The following is a 19,490-nucleotide window of genomic DNA, read 5'->3' on the forward strand; positions in this document are numbered from 1 at the left end:
AGTGGTGGCAGTGTCCAGAGAGAAGGGGATAGACGTGCTACAAAAATGGAATCGACAGGCACTGGCAACAGAGTGAATGTGGAGAGTGAGGAGTGGAGGAAAACACCTAGGTCTTGAGCTTGAGTGACTAGTGAAATGATGGTGCCCTCAGCAGTAATGGGGAAGTTAGGAAGAAGGAAAGGTTTGAGGCAAAAGATGACAAATTCAACTCTGGGTACTTTAAGTTGTCTGACATTCAGCTCACAATATTCAATAGGGAATTAGAGATGTGAGATGATGACAAGGAGGTGGACAAGTAGATCTAAGAATCCTTTGTGTAGAGCTAATCGTTGGGTTCATGGGAACTGCTTACATCATGTGAAGTAAGACTAGAAAGGTGAGTTGGATCTATCAGTTTCAGTCTGGGTCAAGCGGTTTCAAATTGGTTGTGGGAAATGGCAGGGTCTATCTGGAGGGTTCACCCAGCTTTCTGCAGGTGGTGGATAGGAATTAAGCAAAAGCACAGAGCATCCGCTGGGTGCCCATCTTGACTCGGTGTAGTGGAGAAAACAGAAATCAGAGATACTCCACCAAGTGACCTTGGGAATACTAAAGAGAAAACAATTCTGGGCACTTTCTGTGGTGGCTTTTCTGTTTCTCTGATATGAGACTTAGCTTCTGGGACAAGCTTGGGATTTTTCAGAGTCCCAGAACGTGAGAGAAGATGAGGATTTCTAAAGCCATATAGTCCATCATATTCACAAAAGGAATGTGAGCTGTATCCCACCTGACAAGTGGTCGTCCAACCTTTGTTTGACAAGCTTCAGGGAAGGGGAGCCTGCCACCTCTCATTGTTCTATTGTTAGAAAGTGTTCCCTGAAATTGGACCCAGCTTTGCCTCTTTACACTCCTACCCATTCTCTGGGTTCTGTCTTCTAGAACAAATCTTCAAAGACTTGAAAAACTATCATGCTCTCCTTGAGTCTTCATGCTAAACATGTCCAGTTCCTTCGACTGATCTGCATATGATGTCTCGAGGATCTTGATCCCTCCTCTGGACACTGTCCATCTATTTATGTCCTAAAAACAAGACTCCAAAAGAGGTTTAAGAAGGCAAAGTGTAGTGGGAATTCCAAGATGAATTAGCATTTTGACTGCTTTGCGCTTGCAGTTCACTAAAAATTCCATTTTTTCCCCTTAAAACAACTGCTTCCATAACCATGCTTCCATCTTGTGCTACTAGAGTTGATTTTTTTGGATCCAAATGGAGGAGTTAACATTTATCTCTATTGAATTTCTCCATGTTCTATCCAGCCCAGTGCTCTAATTTGTCAGTACTTTTCTAGAACCTGATTCTTCATTGAATATTTACCTAGTACTCACTATCCTCAGTTTTATATCATCTACAATTGCAATCTGTCTCTTATCCAAACCCATGAATAAAAATGTTAAACAGCATAAGGGTATTTCATGGAAGAATTCCTGTCATTGTAAAATTAAACTTAACATTAAACCATCATTCTTTGAGTTCAGCTATTGAACCAATTCTGAATCTGAATGATCTCATCTAGTCCTCATCTCCATCTTCTGTATAAGAATAGCAGGAAATATTTTCTCAAAAACTGCTAAGATCTAGGAAAACTGTATTCACAGCTTTCCCCTCTCTACTAGTTTAGTAATTCTGTCAAAAAATGAAATGAGGTTGGTTTCTTCTTCAGTCCATATTGGCCTTTTCTTATCACTGCTTTTTTTTTTCTACTTCTTCACCCAGCAACTCCTTAATCTGTTCCAGATTTTTACCAGAAATTGGAGTCAAGTTTACTGATCTATAGTTTTCAGACTCTGTTCTCTCCCACTTTTGAAAACTGGTACATTTGCCTTTCTAGAATCTGAGACAATTCTCCCATATTCCATGATCTTCCAGGAATCACTGATAGTGATTCACCACACACTTCTGTCAGTTCTCTCAGGGACCAAGGAAGTAGTTCATCTGGACCAAATGACTTGATCATCAAAGGCAGCTATCTCCTTGCTGATGTTGGAGGATAATCTTTTTCTTTCTGCTTTTTTCAATATAAGAGTTGTTCTCCTTTTTATAGAAAATATAAACAGAATAACATTAGATTAATTGTTCTCAGTTTTCATCATCATCCCATCCACTTCATACTTAGTTACAAGCCTTCTGTGATCTTTTTCTCTCCTAGCATTAAAAAACAATAAACTTTTTTGTTAATTCAAGTCTCTCTAGTTGTTCTCAACTTGTTCTGAGTTGTAGTACACCTGACAATTTTTAAAGGACCCTGTCAATTTCTTAATATTTATTCTCTGTTACCTGGCCTTGTTTCTATTTTCTGAACATTCATTTTATAAATCAGAATTGGTTGATGAGTTCCCAGAGCATCCACGTGGATCCCTTCAGATAAATTCTCCAAATTTTTCTTTTTCATTAAAATTGTTTCCCTGTCTTTAGAATTTCACTCTTGAGCATCTCCTATCCTTCGACTGACTTTCCCTCTAACATTTTATTTTATTCCATGGAATCTTATCTATGTCTTCTTGGAGAGAACCATCACAATATCCTAGATGTTCTTATTTTGTAGATTATTGAAATTTTCCATCAAAAAGAAGATTAGGGATTTTTCTGTCATCAGTTTTCTCTGCCAGTCTTCATTATAGCATGAAGGTAAACCTAGTTCACAAGTTATATTAGGGCCTGTCAAATTGGAAGGGCTTTCAGTGTTGGTTCAGCAATGGGCTTTATGTCTGCCATTCAAGACCAGCTGAACTAATTTTGGGGAATCCATCTGCAGCAACTTGGCCTCTCTTAGAGCCTCAGAAAGGTTGTCATCTGCCTTAGTGAAGAGGGATCTCTTAGAGCATTAACGTAAGGAGTCTGATCTCCCTGTCCCCTATTAACATGAATAATTGAGTCAGTGCTATTTTAGATCCAATTTGTTCCCTGACCACATAACTGTTATGACTCTGCAGGTGCCCACCTTTTTGAATTTCAGCAGCACTGAATTACAAAAGACTTTCCATTTTTAAGAGGCATTGAATTTAAGTGTAGGGAATGAGCTAAAAAAAAATTGAATGATTTCCCATGTCTGTACCTTGTATTAGCTCCATTCTTTCTTTCTTTCAAGAAGCACATCAAGTATCCCCTTGTCTTGTATGAAACCTTTCCACACAACATCCACCCTCCCCAAACACCTTGTTCAGTTATGTCCAACCCCCATTTGGAGTTTTCTTGGCAAAGATACTAGAATGGTTTGCCATTTCCTCCTCTAGCTCATTTTACAGATAAGGAAACTAAGGCAAATAAGGTTAGATGACTTGCTCACGATCACACAGCTAGGAAGTTTCTGAGGCTTCCTGACTCCCAACCAGGCACTCTATCCATGGGCCACCTGGCTGCGCCATTTTGTACTTCTGTGTATTTATTATCTTAATGTTGATTCAACATATATCTATGCTGCTTATTATCTCTCCTATTAAAATGTAATCTCCTTGAGAACAGGCACTATCTTTAGTTTTGTCTTCCTATTCCTAGGGCTTAGTGCAGCATCCGACTCATCACAGACAATAAAGGCTTGTTTGTTGTTAACTGGCATCATGTTCTCCAGCAAAAAGCAATGGAATGAGTACAAGCCAGGAAACCTGCTGATGCTGTTACCCACTATTGTTCGTTCAACCTGGGGCAAAACCCTCTGGGCTTCTCCCTAAAAAGAAAGCTTGGGAATAGGAGTTCTTGACCTTTGTTCATATCATGGACTCAATTGGCAGTCTAGTGAAGCCTATGGCCCTCATCTCAAGAAAATTTTAAAATTAATAATGAAAGAAAATGCTAAATTTTAATTAGAGCTTAGGGAAAATATAGATTTTTTTTTCTGAGTTCACAGACTCCTATGAACCTTTTAATGGTCTGTGGAGTCCAGGTTAAGCATCCTGCCTTCTTTAGTCTAAGAGACCTCTGAAAGCCCTTCAGCTTCCACATTCTGAATGTAAAGTAGATCTTAAAGGAAAGTCCAAAATCCTGGAGTATACACAAATGGCTTAGATCAAGACTAAGCCAGAGCCCTCTTCTCTTCTCTTCCCGTACTCTTTATCTCAGTGAGCTCAACAGTTTCTTTGAACTTAGCATCTGTGAGCAGATGATTTCCAAATCTAATAGACAACCCTAATCTCTTCTTTGAGCTTTAGTCATGCGTCATTCAGTTAGCACTAAGCACCTACTGCATGCCAGACACTGGAAATACATAGACAAAATTGAAATAGCCCCTTCCTTCAAGGGGAATTACATTTTTCATATTAAGTAAATACATATCACAAGTAACTACATAGTAACCTTAAAGAATTACTAACTGCTATTGTATATTTGGTGGCAGATATCCAAAAGGAATCTCAGACCATTACAATAAATTCCCACTTGAAATCCCAGCTTCCAGTTTCTCCCCACCTAGGTCTTAAAGCACAAATCCGACCACGTCATTCCTCTCATCAAGAAACTGAAATGGTTCCATAATTGGTTCATTTGAGCCTCCTTTTCAGCCTGGTTGTACATTCTCCTTTGACATATCCAAATGTCAGTCTGGGACCCAAGAACAAACCTGGATTTGTTTCTTCTTCCTGAGGGACCTTGAACAAATGGATCATTTAAACCTCCCTGGGCTTCGTCTGCCTCACTTACAGAATGAGAGAATTGGACTTGATGATTCCTCTGGTTCCAGACAGCTCTAAACTTATGGTCTTGCCATTTAGTTCCATGATGGGACCAGTGAGAGAGACTGTTATTGTTTGTCCTTCATTTCTGAAGAGAACCAGTGATATCACAGAGCACTGTCTTGACTTGCTTATCAATTGGATTTAAGGGTGGGCGAGTAGCACAAAGTTGTCAGCCTCATTCTCTCTTCCAGAGTCATTAGATTGACTGCCAGTACTCTGGGATGCAGTGGATGACTTTTCATCTTCATTATCCAGCCAAAATCTAAGTACCCCATGGCACCAGCTTAGCGGCCTTCATAACCTTTGAAACAAATTGTTTTCCTCTGTCCATTCCTCCTTCGGGTAAGACACCCCTCAACTCGGAATGGGTTTGATGTCTGCTGGTTACCCATCTGCTGAAATGATTTGCCAAGGTGTGGCCAGTGGACAGGTTATAGCTTCTTGGAGACACAGGTGAGAATTGGGTGACAAGTAGATAGCAAAAGTGAAAAGGCTTGACAAGCCCCCATACACCAGAGGTGCTGGTTCTCCTGAATACCCTGTACACTGCAGAGAAATGCAAAAAAAAAACTACCCTCTATCCTAGTCTCACAGAAATATCATTATCTTAAGAGTTAGCCAAGGACAAAGATTTGCTTACTGATAGTTTTACTTGAGGATCCAAAATTTGAACTTATTTCACTAATTAAGAGAGGATGTAGAAGGGAGTTCACAAAACCCTAGAATGGCAGAGCTAGAAGGAACTTTAGAAATTATCTGATCCTACAACTTTTTTTTTTCCTTTTCAGAAAGAGAAACAGCCTCAAAAGGGAAAGGTCCTACAGTTAGTGCTAGAGCTGAGATTAGGAATTTTTCCTCCTCACTGGCTGGCCAGGACTTTTTCCACTATACTTAAAAAGGAAAAACAAAACAAAAAAACACAATTCTTGGCACATAGTAGACACTATATAAATGTCATTTTTTCTTTAAACTTGGACTTGCAATTTCCTCAGTATGGGAATTCCTAGAGAGGAGATTCCCTACTGAGTGAATGGTCACCCACTCAATTTGTTGATACAGATCAGCAATTAGTCTGTAACTTATGATTGTAGAGAATCTGTTGGGGCTGAAGGTTCCTTGCACATAGCAGGTATGTGTCAGAAGAAGTGCTTGATCTCAGGTCTTCCTGACTCTGGGACCTAGCCATCTCATGCCTGCTCCATGTTGCCTGAATTCTTGTCCCATGTGAGAAGTTACATGGGCTGTTGGACTTTATTAGTGGCTCCTTTAGTTTTGTTCAATGGCTTCTTTACCTTTTTAAAAAATCTTTGTTATAAGAGATGGTTCTAGGTGGTGAAGGGGAGGGAGACTAGGTTTCAAACTAAAAGTGATTTTTTTAAAAATGAAAGATCCACAACAATATTTAAATAGACATAAGATAATTTTAATTTAATTTAATTTAAGAATAAAGTTAAAAATTAAATTTAAAATTAAAATTAAAAAATAAGTAACATTAGAAAAAGAATAGTTTTATATAATGAAGACAGAATGTGAATTGAACTGATACTAGTGGCTAAACACCTTCCTATCTCTGGCTCCCCTTCCTAGGCCCACACCAGCCACTCTTTAGTATTGTTCTTTGACCTCACACCTATTTAATGTAACAGCATTTCTTACAACAGTTTTAAGAATTACAACTCCCCACATACACACACGCTCACACATACTTGCACATATCTGCACACGTTCATACATACATGCATGCACACATACACATCTGAAGGTCACCTTGTATAGCTATTCACTTTGAATGGAGAATTTGCAGAGGTTTAGAAGTCAATGTAATAGAGGGGAGGAGGATACGGGTTAACCCTACTGTCCCTCGGGTATCTTTGAGATAGGGAACTTCTAGTGAAGAAAGTCCCATTGTAAACATGTCATAAAAATGTGTTTAATTTAAAAAAGACAATTCCCCCCCCCACTTCTCTCACCCCCAACGCCATTTCAAGCCAGACTTGTAAACGAATGCCACACTTTGCCTAACCTACTAAATTATAGAGAGGCAAGTAATTTAATAAAAACAGCATTGACTTTGAGGACAGAGGACTTGATAGTATTTTCTTTTTCCAAATTCATGTAAACATTTTATGTTCCCTCCTTTTTTTTTTCTCCCTCCTTTCTCTTTCTCTTACCTCCTCCCAAGACTGTAAACAATCTGATATAGGTTAACTATGTGCAATTCTTTTAAAAATATTTCCATATTTGTCATGCTATGCGAGAAAAACCAGGTTAAAAGGGAAAAACCATGAGAAAGGGGGAAAAAAGCAAGCAACGAAACAACAAAAAAGGTGAAAATACTATGCTTTGATCCACATTCAGTCTCTCTAGTTCTCTCTCTGGATGAGAGTGGCATTTTCCATCCCAAGTTTATTGGAATTGCCTTGAATCACCGCATTGTTGAAAAGAGTCAAATCCATCACAGTTGATCGTCATATAGTCTTGTTGCTGTGTCCAGTGTTCTCTTGGTCCTGCTCACTTCATTCAGCATTAGTTCAGGTAAATTTTTCCAGGCTTTTATGAAATCAGTCTGCTCATAATTTCTTGTAGAACAATAGTATTCCATAACATTCATATACCATGATTTATTAAGCCATTCTCCAACTGATGGGCATCCACTCAGTTTCCAGTCCCTTACCATTACAGGAAGGGCTGCCACAAACATTTTTGCACATGTGGATCCTTTTCCCTCTTTTATGATCTTTTTGGGCTATAGGCCCAGTAGAGACACTGCTAGATTAAAGGGTGAGTACATTTTTATAGCCCTTTGGGCATAGTTCCAAATTGTTCTTTAGTCATTTCCTCTTCTGTAAAATAGATGAATTGAATGATGCGACCTCCACTGTTCCTCCCATCTCTAATCGGATCCTCTACTCCTCCCTTTGGAACACTTTTCTTTCTTTCTTTCTTTCTTTCTTTCTTTCTTTCTTTCTTTCTTTCTGTCTGTCTGTCTGTCTGTCTGTCTGTCTGTCTTTCTTTCTTTCTTTCTTTCTTTCTTTCTTTCTTTCTTTCTTTCTTTCTTTCTTTCTTTCTTTCTTTCTTTCTTTCTTTCTTTCTTTCTTTCTTTCTTTCTTTCTTTCTTTCTTTCTTTCTTTCTCTTTCTTTCATCAGGATAAGTGACTTGCCCAGGATCACAGAGCTAGTAAGTGTCTAAGGCTGAATTTGAATTCAACTCCTCCTGACTCCAAGGTTGTTGCTCTATCCACAGTATCACCTAGCTGCCTTTGGAGCAATCTTTATGATAAGGGAACTAGATCAACATTCACCCTCTCCCACAGGGCTGGGGATTACTACTACAGTACAGACGACAGAGTCTTTCTCCTCTTTCCCATAGAGGCTGCATTGGCAAAGAAGAGGAAATAAACATTTCCTTGAAACAGGACCCTCCTCATCCAAGCCCCTGCCCATCACATTTAGCCTCTGCTCAGCAGCCCATGTGGAACAGACTGGTATGAATCAGACAGAGGCAGATCCCCTGGAGATAGAAGCCCTCTGCTATTTATTACGGGCACTCGACCCAGTTTTAATCGATGGTATTCTCCTGGTGCTCACAGGATTCATTAGTTTGTTACTTTCTCACATAATGGAAGAATACTAACACTTAATTACAGAGATGATTGGGGCACTAGCTCCCCAACCATTCTGTTCTCTATTGGCCAACCGTTGTTGCTTGGGCATGGGGAGTGAAGCTGGGAGCCTCTCACAGATTTCTGATCCTCATTTTCATGAGTTGGACTAGACAGTCTCTAAGGTCCCTACCCTTCCTCACCTTCTATGATTCACTGTTTAATTTGTTTGTCTAGCTCTAACATTCTAGGTCTTAAAGTGCCTGATATTTTTACAATCCAGGATTCAGATCCCAGCTCTGATATTTTCTGGAGATACAAGCAGAGCCAAGAGGTGGAGAAAAATCAGCAACTCCCCTGAGATCTCCCCCAAATCCCTCTGAACACCTTTAAATAATGCCATAAAACAGTTCCTGGAGTGTCAGAACCCACAAAAGGACAGGGTGTCCAGCCCAAGACAACTTAGAAGGCAGCAGGAAAGGTCTGTCACACAGAGGTGAGAGTGGAGTACAGTCTAGCACAGGCCGTACAGTCCAGCAGACCTGGAGCAGAGCTTGGGGGCCACTGAACCAGGAGTGGCAGTGGCTGTTTCTGGAGCTCTCAGTCCACAGGCAATAAAAGGGTTGGTCAGAAGGAGTTTACAGGGATTTCTTCTCCCATACTCAGAAAATACTGAAGAAAATAGGACTTTAAAAAACAGAGTAGGCCAAGTGATAAAAGAGATACAAAAAGTCAAGGAGAAGAATGTCTTGAAAAAACATAATTGGCCAAATGGGAAAGAAAGTACAGAAGTTCACTGAAGAAAATAATTCCTTAACCATTAGAATTGAGCAAATGGAAACTAATAGTTTTATGAGAAATCAAGATATAATAAAGCAAAACCAAGAGAATGAACTATCTTGCTGGAAAAATAACTGACCTGAAAAATAGATCAATGAGAGGATTATTAGACTACCTAAAAGCCATGATAAAAAAAAAAAAGAACCTAAATATCATCTTTCAAGAAATTATCATGGAAAATTGTCATGATATTCTAGAGTCAGAGGTAAAAATATAAATTGAAAGAATCTACCACTCATCTCCTGAAAGAGATGCCAAAATGAAAACTTCCAGAAATCTTATAGCCAAATTCCAGAGTTCTCAGATCAAGCAAGCAGCCAGAAAGAAACAATCCAAGTATTGTATAGCCACCATCAGGATAACATGAGATCTAGCAGCTTCTACATTAAAGGATCAGAGAGCTTGGGGATTTGATTTTCTTGAGGGCAAAGGAAGCTAGGCTTAGAACCAAGAATCATCTGTCCAGCAAAAAAATGAGTATAATTCTTTGAGGGGGGAGAGATATTCAGTGAAATAGAAAGCTTTCAAGCATTCTTGATTTAAAAAAAAAAAAACCAGAGCTGAATAGAAAATTTGATTTTCAAATACAAGACTCAAGAGAAGCATAAAAAGGTAAACAGGAAATCGTAAGAAACTTAACAAGATAAAATATATTCCTACATAGGATGATGATATATGTAGCTCTTAAGACCTTTCTCATTATTAGGGCAGTTAGGAGGAGTTTGTACAGCTAGAGGGCATAAGTATGAATAAAATTATGAAGGGATGACATCTAAAAAAAAGAAAATTAAGGGGTAAAAGAAAAATGCACTGGGAAAAAGGGAGAAAGAAAGATAGAATGGGGCAAATTATCACACATAAGAGGCAAGGAAAAAGCTTTTACAGTAGAAGGGAGAAGTAAGGAAGAGTGAGTGAACCTTACTCTCATCAGAATTGACTCAAAGAGGGAATAACATACCTACTTAATTGATTATAGAAATCTATCTTACTCCGAAGGAAAAATAGGAGGGGAAGGGGATGAGAAAAGGGAATGGTGAAGTGATAGAAGGGAGAGCAGATTGAAGGAGAGGCTGGTCAAAAACAAAACACTTTTGAGGAGAAACAGGATGAAAGAAGAAAGAATAGAATAAGCAAAGGGCGAAATAGGATGGAGGGAAATACAATTAGTAATTGTAACCATGAAAAAAAATTTGAATCAAATTTCTCAACCATGAAGAGAACTGAGTCAAACTTATAAAAAATAAGAGCCATTGCCCAATTGATAAATGATCAAAAGAGATGAAGTTTTCACCTGAAGTAAGCAAAACTATCTATAGCCATGTGAAAAAAGCTCTAAATCACTATCAATTGAAGAAATACAAATTAAAACAATTCTGAAATACTACCTCATGTCTTTTAGATTGGCTAATAGAACAGAAAAGGAAAATGACAAATGTTGGAAGGGATATGGGGGAAATAAAATATCAATGCATTGTTGAAGGAGTTAGGGTCTGATTTTGTCATTCTGAAGAGCAATTTCAAATTATGCCCAAAGAGTTATAAAACCATGCATATCCTTTGATCTAGAAATACCACTACTGGGTCTATATCCCAAAAGAAATTAAAAAAAAAAAACACAAAAAGGAAAAGGACTTATATGAACAAAAACATAACAGCTCTTTTTTGGTGGCAAAGAATTGGAAATCGAGGAGATACTCATCAATTAGAAAATTACTGAAGAAATTGTGATATTTAATTGTGATGAAATAGTATTATGCTATAAGAAATGATGAGCAGGATATTCTCAGAAAAACCTGGAACTACTTTCAGAAACTGATGCAAAGTAACTAGTAATATGTACAAAGTAATAGCAATATTCTAAAATGATCAGCTGTGAATAACTTAGCTATTCTCAGCAATACAATGATCTAAGACACATCTAAAGGAAAAATGATATCCAGCCCCAGACAAAGAACTGATGGTGTCTGAATGTAGAGTGAAGCACACATATTTTATCTTATTTTTCTTGTTATTTTGTCTATCTTTTCTTTTAAAACATAACTAATATGGAATTGTATTGCATGGCTACACATGTATAATTCATATTGAATTGCTTGACTTCTCAACAGGGAAAGAATTTGGAACTCAAAGTTTTCAAAACGAATGTTAAAATTTGTTTTTAATGAATTTGGGGAAAAATAAAATGCTAAACAAACAAACACAAATGATCTGAAGAAGGAAATGGCAAAGCATTCCAGTCTCTTTGCCAAGAAAACTCCAGATGGGGTCACAGAGAGTTGAACACTACCAATTGAACAAAAGGTCTGACTTTAGAGCCAGTGTCTACCCCTGAACAAATTTATGAGACAAAGAATAAAATGTGAGAGGAAGTGGTCCGAGGGATCTGGGAATGACACGCAGATTGGTTTGTAATTCTTTTGCTGTTTCCTCCAAGATAAATTATTCAGAGCCCCAGTCAGGCTAGCACATCAATAATTCAGAAGGCTAAAGCACTCTGTTCCCTTCCCCTGGGCTCAGCATCCTGGGAAAATCTGTCAACTTCCATCTCCAGCAGGCAGCCCTGGACAAGTGCCAGGCCCTTCCCTGCCTGCCCCTCAGCAGGTGAGGCAGGGTGAGGAGGAGGAGCATGTTCTGCTATGCACGGGACACAGATGGCCCTTGTCCAAACCTGCTGGGTCTTCCTGGTCACCGTGGCCTCTTTTCAGCATCCTCCTCTTGCTCCCCCCTCCTTCTCTACAACCTGCCGGCTCTGAGGAACTGCCTGCAGCTCTGTGACGTTCAGAAGGGGATTAGAGACAGGTTAATCCTTGGAGTAAATGAAACACAAAGGAGAGACAGAATGTTAATTTGTGTTGGGAGTTGAGATTTCTGGATGGATCCAAAGCACATGCTTTCCTCTCCCACACTTCCCACTATCCCAAGGGGAGTCTGAATTTACAAATGAGATTTTGGGGGGTTGTTTTTCATTTATTTATTTTGCTTTGAGATGTTTCTACTTGGTTGGGCAATCCTCATCCTTCCCTGGAGTTCCTGCTTGTAATAGCCACCATATCAGACTATATCTTTCACCCCTGTGTAAACACGTCTTCTCTATGAATCAATCAACAGAACAAACATTTATCAGTTATCTGCAATGGTTCAGATATGGAGCTCTCCCCTTCTCTGCTGTCACAAGGATACCATCCAAGTGATCGCCTCTCACCTGGATTATTACTCTAACTACTGCTTCAAGCCTCAAACCCTTCACAGGGCTGCCGAAGGGTATCAGAATCTATGTTCCCTTGAGGGCAGAAAACATTTGCTTTTTCTATTTGTATCTCTAGCACCTCATAACCTGGCCTTTAATAAGAATTAAATAAATGCCTCTCCATTCATCACTCATCCCTTTACCCACCCATCCACTCATTTTTCTACAGTATAGGACTCCTCCTCATCAAACTCCATTTCCTAGAAAACCAAAGGCAGATTCTTCTATTTGTCACTTAAAACCCTTCCCCATCCAACCCCATTCTACCTTTTCTAATCTATAGATGCCATGGTCCTGCCAAACTGGACTTCTTAGCTTTTCTCACATCATCTTCCGTGTCCCATGTCCGAACTTTTACCCTGGCTGCTTCTCACACTGGAATGCATTCCCTCATCTCTGCTTCTTAGAATCCTTGTCTTTTTTCAAGCAGTGCCCTGAAAATAATTTTCTGTGGATTTGCTCGAGTTTTTGAAGCTTGAGTGCAATCTCCCCAGGGGTTATTATATAAGTGAGAGAAGAGATTTTGGAGTATAAAAGGCCCAATTCAAGGAAATGTGGGGAAGCCAGCTTGACTGAAGGGAGCTACCCAGAGTGAGAGACACTCAGGGAGAATGATGGAAACAGGTTAGATCCCCATTGGGCCCTAGAGAGAATGCAATAGCCTCTCCAAAATCAGTAAAGTCTGATGCATTTTTATAGGATTCTTATTTTGATCTAAGAAAATCAGGCATGGAAGTGAGAGTTTGGACCAGGAGACCAGCACTGATTTGTGCTGGTTGAGTAAGGAAATATTTGTGGGGAGTTAGAAGGTAGGTGATGTTCATATACCTTGCTGTCAGGAGAGAAGCCTTTCTCCGTGATTGCTGGTCTTGCTCTCACAGAGTGGTTGAAAGGATTTTGAGTTTGCCTAGGCTTTCTGCCCCTAGAGGCAGCAGAGTGGTGCAGGGGATAGAGTTCCAGAACTGGAGTCAGGAAGACCTAAATTCAAACTCAGATACTTACTAGATATGTGACCCTGGGCAAGTCATTTAACTCTGTTTGCCTCAGTTTTCTCATCTATTAAATGAGCTGGAGAAGGAAATGGCAAACTACACCAGTATCTTTGCCAAGAAAACATCAAAATGCCTATTAAAAAAAAACAGTTAGAAACAATAATAATAAAAGGCCTATTTCAATGGGTGGGAAGTTGACTGTACATCAGGACAGTCCTGTACTGTACTGTAAATATGTCCTATATAAGTTACAGTACATCAGTTTGGGGAATGTTTTGTAACTTCTGTGACTGCTATTCCCTCTTGGTTAATATTTCTCTCTCCAGTGGCTCTCTTCCACAATGAGATGATTCAGGCCAATTCCTATCAATGGTCTTGTGATGGAGAGAGTCATCTGTACCCAGAGAGAGGACTGTGGGAACTGAGTGTGGATCACAAGACAGTATTTTCATTCTTTTTCTTGTTTTTTGTTTGCATTTTTTTCTTTCTCATTTTTTCCCATTTTGTTCTGATTTTTCTTGTATGACATGATATTTTTAGAAACATGTATAGAAGAATTGCACATATTTAACATTTATTAGATTACTTGCTGTCTAGGGGAGGGAGTGGAGAGAAGGAAGGGAGAAAATTTAGAACACAAGATTTTGTAAGGGTGAATGTTGAAAACTATCCATGCATATGTTTTGAAAATAAAAAGCTTTAATAAAAATATTTTTTCTGTCAAAACTAATTGACGTAGACTGGTTGATAGGATATTAGTGGGAACACACTAGTGGGGATTAGTGGAATGAAGGACAGGTGGAATGAAAAGGCAGAATTCATTTTCAATGAGTGCAGATGATAGGATCAAAAACAGAAGAAAAAGAAAAGATCATCTCATTAGAGCTGGAACCGACCTCATCCAGCCAGCCCAACTCTATCATTTTACAGACAAGGAAACTAACTTGCCTGAAGTCACACAATTCATCAGGGGTACTATTTGCACCCTTTTCCCTCCTACCACCCGGTTCTCTGCCTCCCGGGTATTTTTGTTTTTATTTGTGTGCATCTCTATCACATTCCACTAACGCCCTCTTGCTAAATAAAAGCTTCCTCCCCATTCCACCCTCTAGTAATCAGTAAGTGTTGGTGAGCAACTCCAGTTATCTTTCTCTCCACGGCTCTCGCTCGATTCACTGGGCCTCACTCCTGCAAAGGATCCTAGCTCCTGAGCTGAGAGGGACCTCAGAGGCCATGGAGCTCAGACTTACCTGGGATCAAGTAGCTCTGACTCCAAATTCGATCGTATTTTCTTACTGTGGTTTTTTTTTTTGTTTGTTTGTTTGTTTGTTTTGTTTTGTTTTTTTAACCAAAGAAATCTGTTTTAATTGGGCTCTAATGCTGGGAAACGCCTGAAAGGTCCTGGTTATGATCACAATAGTGGGTAACGGGCTTGAAGCTTTGCTCATTAGACCATCCCAGCCATCCCAGCCGACAGGTGCTCTCTGTGCTTTTCTTAACGTGGAAGAACATTCCCACTAATAGTGAGGAAATGCTCTCTGTCTGAAGAACAGCACCTGCTCTGCAACTCACAGCTGCTATATGTCTTGAACCCAATCCTCCCTGACTCTGAGGGGTGTTCTATCCCCCTTCCCACACTGTTTTTCACTCCATTTCATAGATAAGAAAACTGAGTTTCAATTCCAAAGGACTTAGAGTGAAAAATTGCTATTCACCTTTTAAAAAAGAACTGATGGAATCTGGCTGCAGAACGAAGCATGATTTTATTTTACTTTATTTTTTCTTGGGGTCTCTTTTTTTTGGTCTGTATTTTCTTTCACAACATGACCAATAAGGAAATGTGTTTTGCAAATTTGCACATGTATATCCAATATTAAATTGCTTGCCTTCTCAGGGGTAGAGGAGGGAAGGAGGGAATTTGGAACTCAAGAAATTTAAAAAATGAATATGTGTAATTGAGAAAAAAATTTAAACAATTCTATTTTAAAACAAAAAAGAAAAGACAATTGGGCCTCGGAGAGGTTAAGTTAAATTACCCAGGTTCACTTAGCTAGTAAATATAAGAGATGAAATTCAAATTCAGATCTCTCCTGATCCAAGCTGAGTCACAGAATAAATCCTCCCTCACTGGCTGGCTGGCAGCCCTTGGGCATAATGGGTAAACTGGGGCTTAATGGGAAAGTACAGCCAAAGGATTGTAGGGCTGAGTCTTCCACCCCCTTTTTCTCTGTCTCCCTCTCAAAAGCCTAGGGAGCCTCCCTTGAAGAAGGCCCATCAAAGATTCATGAGACTGGACTGTGGATGGATCTTGCTCCCAATCACTTTTCACTTAATCTCCTTGTGATACTTTCCATTAACGAATCGCTAACTTGACTTAAAAGGTTCCCCCGTGGTTCCCAGCTCACTGCACATTCATGCGTTGGCTGCGCTGCCCACTGACATCTCCAGCCCTGGACAAGCACTCGGCCCCTCTCCTTCCTTGTCTGCCTCCGTAACGGGACAGGAGCTCTGGGGCGAAGGTTGGGGCAGACCCACAGTAGAGAAGCAGAATTTGACTACAGAACTGTTTTTTTTTTTTTCCCCACTGCATCATGGCTATAAAAGCTTTACTAGGTGACAATCTGGAAATCTGAAAACATCAGAGTTGGAAGGAACCTCGGAGCCAGTCTAGTCATTTTACAGAAGGGATGGCAAGTCCCTTCTCCTCCTTCCTGCACTTCAGTTTCTCCTTCGGTAACATGACTAGACAGTCTGTGAGGTTCCTTCCATCTCTTCTACAACAATCCTATAAGTCATCCAACCTTCCTGGACCTCAGTTTTCCCATCTGTAAAAATGATAGGATTGGACTGAATGACTTCCTAAGTGCCTTCCAAGCTTAAGTCTAAAACATTTAATATTTCTGTCCCTCTAGACCAGTGTCTTTGAAATAGCTGATATTTCTATAATGCTTTAAGATTTGCAAAACATTCCCCATGAGGGACCTGTCCTGTTGACATAAATATTAGAGACATTATTCCCATTTTACGGATGAGGAAACTGAGACCCAAGGAAATTTGGATTCTAGGACACATCCTCAAAATAGAGAAGAATCTACTCTGGATTCCCAGAGAAGAGATGATCCAGTTTCTTCTACCTAGTAGAGAGGGATCAGGGCCAGAACCAAGCTGCGGGGCTCTGCAAATGACCCAGAAGCAATTTTAAATTGTAACAGTGCCTTCTGTTTATATTTATATAGCATGCTCTATTTCTTCCCTGTCTAGTACATATGCATGTATATACTCAGCTGTTAGCTGCAGCAGTCCTATGAGTTACAGAAAGTAGGCAGTAGCATCCCCATTTCTCAGATGAGTAAACAGAGGCCCAGAGAGATTCAGTGATTTGCCCAATATCACTGAGAGTCCTCTGAAGAGCTGGGACTGTTGCTCTAGCCCAGAGCGGTGATTATAGGGAATAATAGAAAGTTGTACAAATAATAGGTAGGAAACTAGATAACTCACCCACATTTATTGATTACTGGAGGGCGGGGTGGGGAGAGAGCTTTTATTTAATAAAGAAGTGTTAGCAGATGATGAAAGAGATGCTCATTTAAGGGCTGCAGAATGCTGTCCACATGTGAGTTCATTTGTTCTGGACAGGGGTTATTATCCTCACTCTACGGATGAGGAAACTGAGGCCCAGAGAGTTTTGGGGACTTGCCCAGGTTTGCAGTGGTCATGTGTCAGACAGGATCTGAGCCCAGGAATTCTTTTGCTCTCCCTATTTCCCCTTCCTGATGCCCAAAGGACTCCCAGGCCTCCTAATTCTTAGGACATTGCTTCTCTTGTTTGGTGTTTCTCCGGCACAGACCAGACGGAGTCAGAAATGACCATGCATGTTTCATTTTATTTTTTCCATGCCAAGCAACAACAAAACCAAAGGGACGTGACGCATTCTACATCGTTTCATCCCACCAGAAAGGAATGATGGGTTGAGATGGGGAGGGGGAGGGGGAGGGAATGTCCAGAAGCCAGAAGCTGACATCCCTAACCTGTTCATGCAGTTTGGGCTAATCGACAAGGAGAGCTACAAGGACTTGGGTCAGTCCTTCAGCAGAGAAGGAGCCTCTGAGAATGATGTGCTAACTCTGTGTGTGTGTGTGTGTGTGTGTGTGTGTGTGTGTATTGGTGGGAGAAGAGATTGAGCAGAAGAACCCTGTATACTCCCCCCTCACTCCCCACTCCATGGAGAAATCATAGGGCTTCATCTTGGGCACCGTGGTCAAGCCACTGGTTTGCCAAGATGGTCAATGCTGATTCTGAATGAGGAAGACTTAAGTGTTCTCCAAGCTCCTAGAACACAGTGATCGATTCCCACCCCAGCCCCTTGAGCAATTCCCTAAATGGTCCCATTTCTCTCCCCAAAGGCCCTCACCGAAGAGGCCTGGGACAAGTCTGGATTAATGAGAGCCGGTTTCACCAGAAGGACTCTTGCCAGGAGAGTCATAACCTGACTCCATCCTGTGAGGAAGAAGCTCTTCTGATCTGTACGTTGTCTGGGTCATTGGGTCCTCCCAGTACTGAGGAAAATGTCCTGACTCCAAAATCAGGGGATCTGGGGTAAATCTCCCCTTGGACACTTCACTAACTGTGTGACCCTCATTTGTGAGACAGGGCTTTACTACATCAGTCCCAAGGTTCCTTTCAGTTCTCCATCAAAGAGCCTGTGCTGTCTGCTTCCTTCTTCTTTGGATTTGATTTTCTGTTGCATTTCATCGGAAGCTTGACAGCTTTTGTGCTTGAATCAGTGTTGTCCTAGATTTGTACATGGGCGTGTGTGTGTGTGTGTGTGTGTGTGTGTGTGTGCAGCCAGACGGGCAGGCACATGTGTAGGAGTTTCTTCCCATCTTCTCCCAGGTGAGCTGAATATGCCAGATCCTTTTAAAGGCTGAAATGTTCATTTCTTGCATTTCCTAGTTCCCAGAAAGCTTAACTGCCATCTTAGCTGCCAGAGGCAGGGGATGAGCCCCTTCCAGGTCATAAAATATATGATGCACCAAAAAACAAAAACAACAACAAAAAACCACATTTGGTCTCTCAGGAACATTTTTCCTAAATTCATTGATCTTAAAAAACAAACAACAAAAACAACGTTAGGCTTATTCTAAACAATCACAGGATTTAAAATTAAAGGAACCCAAAAGGCCATTTGATCACAGGACTAGAGATTCAGATCCAGAAGGGACTTCAAAGGTCATTTAGTCCAACTTCCTTAAGCACAAAGAGGGGAGGGAATTGCCCAGAGTCCTCCAGGTGATAAGTGTCTGAACCTAGGGATTTCTGGCTCCAAATCCTATGGGTTTTCCATCGCCCCACGTGGCTTCTTCCTAACAAGTTCTCTGTTGTCCAAGATCAGAACTCCCATTGCCTTTCTATCAAACTCTATCTGCTCCTCCCTTCTTTCTCCCCCTCACTTCTGTAGTAGAAGCCTCCTTCAATTCCCAGCTTTGTGTGAGTGCCCAAAGGAGATCTGAGTAGACCAGAAAAAGGACCAGATATATAGAGGACTCCGGGTTACCTGAAACTGGTATCCAGAAGAAAGGATCTCCTTCATTTACCTCATAAATTCAGCCTCCTTGTTGACATCAGGCACAGGAAGCTGACCAGTAGGATTTCAGGCCCTTTTCCCTGGACTCTCACTTGCTGCTCTCACTCACATGTCTGAGATTCCTTCAACTGGAAACAAAGCCTTTCCCTTCTTCCATTCACAGAATGTGAATAAACCTAAAAGTGGAAACTCATGGACTCACCACCCTCCTATTGATGGCTTGCTTTTGGTCTCCTAAAAGTTTATGGCCAATAGGACATGGAAAAGGAGGGACATATATACTGATTTTGTGGGAGGGATTGCTAAATGACTTCTCCCTTTCCTGGGAACACCCACAGATGTTGGGATCAACAGTCTTGGAGGTTTACTAGTCATAGCTCACTTTAGTTCATTCCACACTCTCTGAAAATGCAATGTCTTCTTCTAATGGGCTGGTTGTACGCCCATGCCTGCTTTTTTGGACTTCCCTAGAGATGAAGAATTCATTGATGAGCATTGATGAGCTCTTGAAAACCCTTGAAAAT

This window comes from Sminthopsis crassicaudata, chromosome 4 (assembly GCF_048593235.1).
Source record: "Sminthopsis crassicaudata isolate SCR6 chromosome 4, ASM4859323v1, whole genome shotgun sequence".
NCBI lineage: Eukaryota > Metazoa > Chordata > Mammalia > Dasyuromorphia > Dasyuridae > Sminthopsis > Sminthopsis crassicaudata.